The 4,545-nt window shown below is 66.0% G+C and overlaps 1 pseudogene; it reads right to left on the minus strand.

Moving 5' to 3' along the window:
• Positions 1 to 935: 935 nt before the first annotated feature.
• LOC139603686 (serine/threonine-protein kinase pim-1-like) lies at positions 936 to 4,545 on the minus strand (annotated as a pseudogene).

Raw genomic sequence — 4,545 nt, forward strand, 5'->3', positions numbered from 1 at the left:
GCCCCCTGAGGGCGGTGCAGGCAGCTCCTGGCCCAGGGGCTGAGCCCGCGCCAAGCCTTCCCTCCTGCCGCTCTCCAGCTGGCAGAGGACAGCAGCAGAGTGGCCGAGCACCTGCGCCGGGCCCTGCGCTACCTGCAGAGCCCACAGTCCCTGCGAGCGGCAGCCATCAGGTTCACGGGTGAGCCACGATCCCGGGCTCCCTCCCGGGCCCAGCCCGCCGCAGCTGGGCCCCAGCCCCGCCTGCTGTCCCAGCAGCGCCAGCCGGGCCCGGCGCCGTGGAGCCCCGGCTGGCCTGGGCATTGCTGCTGCCGTCCTCTGGCAGCCGTGCCCTGGGGCGGCAGCGTGCGCCAAGGGCCGGGCTGAGCCCTGCCGGGCCAGCAGCCCGTGTGGCCACAGCGCCGGCAGCGCCGCTGGCAGGGAGCTGTGCCGCTGGCGCCGTCACAGGCTCTGTGTTCACAGGGATGGCCGCGCGGCACCTGAGGGGGAAGAAGGAAGAGCTCCGGCTCATCTGCAACGGTGAGTGAGGCCAGCGGGGGCTGCCAGGGGAGCTGCAAGCCCTGCCCCGGCTGCCGAGGGCTCTGCTTCCTGCGCGCACCAGGGCCGGCGTGGGCAGAGCACACGGAGATTTCAGGGCCACCCGGGGCATTTGTGGCCAGCAGCTTCGGGCTGGTCCCCTTGGTGCCTGCTCCCTCCTGGCCATGGCTAGAGCCGGCTGCCATGGCCCTGCCAGGGCGCTCTCCTCGGCTCCCCGCAGATGCGGCATCTGACCATGGCTCTGTCCCTCTCTCTTTCAGCCCTTCAACACCTGACAGAGGACACCAGCAGTGCCGTGTAATCGTGGCACTTGCAACATTGGATGTCCTCCAGGCACTGCAGAGTGAGCCATATTCCGTCTTCCAGAGGCTGCAAGATCAGCTCCGCAGGGCATGGAGGACTCAGCCTCGTCTCTCGGTGCTCGGCTGGCTGCGCTGCTGCAGCTCTGCAGAGAGCTGATGCCAGAGGCTCTGTCTGCTGGGACCACCTGAGCCAGGGGGAATTTTCCATTTCTTTCAGATTTTTCTGTTCTTCTTTTTGGTTTTTCTTTAGTAGATGAATGTAGAGTTTGTTATAATACACAGACTCCCAGAAGCTTTCTTTTGCTACCCAGGCTCTGCAGGGCTTAGGGGAAGAGGGGGACAAGGGTGCCTGGGCTGGGCCAGCTGCCCAGGCGTGCATTGTTGCAGGGAAAATGGCCAGAAGCCCCTTGGCCTTTGGTGGTTCTGCGGAAGCCTTTGTGTTGGTGACAGAGCGGCTGGGCCGGGCCTGGAGCTGCGGGGATCCCTGTGAGAGCGGTGCCTGGAGATGGCCACAAGCCCTGGGCCAGGCAGGAAGCGCCCTCTGTGTCCTCCTGCCCGTGTGCTGCTGGCTGGATTGCTGAGGGCTCCTGGCTGCCTCTGGCTGGGGCTGCTCTGGAGCTGCTGTGGGGCTGCGGCGCTGCTGCCGGGCAGCTTGGCTGGGCTGGGGCAGGTCCTGAGGGGATGGGGCCATGAACGGATGAGGGGCCGGGAAGCCCTGACAGGACACGGCAGTGGGAAGGCACGAGGGGGATGTGTGAGGGAGTGTGTGGCTGTAATGTTGGCTGGAGGAGGAGTGGGTTGGAGACAGAGAGAGCACTCACCCCGATGTTCATGTGGCAAACAGAGAGCGTTTATTCTCAATCCCTTCCTTCTAAAGGGCCTTTGAAAAACCCAGTCTGGAGTCCCTGCGAGCGGCGGCCATCAGGTTCATGGGTGAGCCATGAGCCCGGGCTCGTGGCTCACCCCCAGTCAATTTCATTGCTCTGATCTCTATGCCTTGTTAGATTCTGGACAGTGAAATGCTGCAGCCCTGGGAGAGATGTGACTGGGCGAGGCCCCTGGCAGTCAAACCAGGGCTGGTACATTCACACAGCACGAGCCAGCCTGCACTGTGACACACGGCAACAGAGTGCAAGGCACAGCTCCGGGTGCTCCCCAGGAACCTCAGCTCTGGGAGCACTGTCTGCCCCAAGCTCCAGGGGCTGCAGTGGGAGCCTGGCTGGGCTCTGCCCTGGGGCCATCCTGCAGGGACAGCTGGACACAGGGAGCATTCCCTTGCCACAAACAGCCAAGCCAGGGCTGCAGGGCAGCTGCTGCAGCCCGGACTGCACTGTTGTGTGCTGTGCTCTGGGGCTGGGGCTCCCCACACAGGGCACTGGACTGGTGTGCCACAGGAGACACAGAAGCTTCAGCTTCAGCCCAGGCTGTGCTGGATGTGCTCAGAGCTGGATCCAAGCTTTCCCATCAATTCCCTGTTTTGGAGGAGAGCAGGAGAGCAGGACATGTGCCACCTCCTTATCAGCTGCCAGAGCGGGATACCCATGAGCCCGCTGCTGTCTCCCAGCACTGGGATTCCCCCCATGGCCAGAGATGAGGATCCACCTTGAGAGAGCCCTTGTGGCAGCGAGAGCTGATGGTCCCAGCTGATGTTCTGGAGTGGTGAAAGGGTGCTCCCCACAGACCATCTGGTGCAGCAGGATGCCCAGGGACCAGTCGGTAGCTGGCTTGCCATAGTACCAGCCAAAGTGGCTCCATTCCGGGGGGCTGTATGACCGTGTTCCTAAGGAATACAGATGGAGTTCATCAGGGGGATGCTGCTGCTCCCAGAGCCTGGCCCCAGCATCCCTGGGCGTGCGGGGGCTGCCCCAGTGGCACACGGGGTGACCCACTGCCCTCTTGCCAGCACCTGGGACTTGTGTACAGACTTGGGGTTGGGAAAGAAGCCACTGGTTCTGGAAGAGGGCAGCGAAAGCCCTGGCAAGGCCCGACCATAATAAGGAAGAACCCACTCAGTGCTGGTGAAATACCATGACATCATTATCCCTGCCTGCATTGCCCCAAAAAACATTATCAACCCAACACAGACCAGGGGAGTGGAGCAGTCCAAGCCCTTTCTCACCTGAACACCAAACTGGCTGGGGCACAGGTTCCGCTTCCCCCTCTCTGCTACCTTTACCCACGGGTGTTTTTGTTGGGCTGGCTGCCCCAGCCCCAGTTCCGGGCAGAGTGGTGGGCAAAAGCTGCCAGCAGGGTTGGAAGCTGGTTCCCTACTCAGCCCTGCTCAAAAGCAACTCAGCTGAAGACTCAGTGCCATGAAGGGCTGCAAAAGAGAGAATCCCTGCTGCCACACCCAGTTAGGGCTGTGAAATGTTGGGCCATGAGATGCCAGGACCAGGAGCACACCCCTGCGTGGGCTCACCTGCAAAGTGAGTGTAGGCTGTCTCTTGCAGGCAGGTGCCACAGGCAAAGTCAATCAATTTGGCCTGCCCGGTGTGCAGGTCAAGCAGGATGTTCTCTGGTTTGATGTCCCTGTGCAGGACCCCGCAGCTGGTGCAGTGCCACACGGCCTCCAGCGCCTGGCGGAACAGCTCCCGCGCCACCTCCTTGGGCAGGAACCCCCGTGCCCCAATGAAATGCTGCAGGTCCTGATACCGCTCCGGGCGCTCCAGCACCATCAAGATGTTGTTGGGGAGCTCAAGCCACTCCAGCAGCTGGACCACACCAGGGAAGCCAGTGGACACCTTGGCCAGCAGCACGATCTCCAGGGGTGCGCTGGTGCCGTCGGGCTGCGGGAGGAGCACGATGCCCTCAGTGGGGCCGATGCCGTGCCGGGGCTCGGGGAGCCCTCAGCCAGCCCGGGATGCTCTGCGCCCTGCGCTGGCCCCACGCCCGCTCTCCCTTGGGGCGGTCCTGGCGGCTTCCACCCTGCCAGGGCTTGGCTCATCCCCGCCCGGCAGCCCCGGCTGCTGCCGCTGGCCCCGCTCACTCACCAGCTCGCCCCAGTGCCGGACGCGCTTCCGTGGCACCCTTTTGATGGCCACCTGCAAGCCAAGGGCAGCAGCGGGCTCAGCTCGCCGCCTGCGCTACCCAGCCCCATCCTCCGCCCTCCTCCTCGTCCGCCCCCTCCTCCTGTGCCCGCCGCCGGCCCCGCCGCTCACCGGGCCCCGTCCGAGAGCCGCGTGGCCGCGAAGATGCTGCCAAAGCCGCCGCGCCCCAGCAGCGAGCCCAGCCTGTCCTGCTCCTTCAGGGCCTGCTGCGCCTTCCCTGCCGGCGGGACGCGGCTGTCAGCGCTCGGCCTGGGGCCAGCAAGGGCCCCCCAGCGCCCCTCAAGCGCCCCGGGCCGGCCATGCCCAGGCGTTCGCTCCCGGGAACGGGACAGCGGCGGCTCAGGGCCGGTGGCCGCGCTGCCGAGCGGCGGAGCTCGGGCCGGGCAAGCCGCAGCGGAGGCAGCGGCAGCGGCCGCGCCGCCTGTGTCCTCCACGGGCCCCGGGAGGAGCCGGGGCTGGGGCTGGGGCTGGGCTCGGGCCAGGTGGAGCCAAAGGGAGGCGATGCCACCCCAGCCCCAGGCACTGATGCCCGCCCGGCAGCGCCAGCGCCAGCACAGCCAGAGCCGGCCGGAGGCGAGACCGCGGCGGGACGCCCGGGGCCGGGCACGGGGCAGCCCCGCCCGGGGCCGGGGGCGGGCCGGGGGCATGGCCCAGCCGGGCAT

This window comes from Agelaius tricolor, unplaced genomic scaffold (genome assembly GCF_023055355.1).
Source record: "Agelaius tricolor isolate 1412-34295 unplaced genomic scaffold, bAgeTri1.0.p SCAF_40, whole genome shotgun sequence".
Lineage (NCBI taxonomy): Eukaryota > Metazoa > Chordata > Aves > Passeriformes > Icteridae > Agelaius > Agelaius tricolor.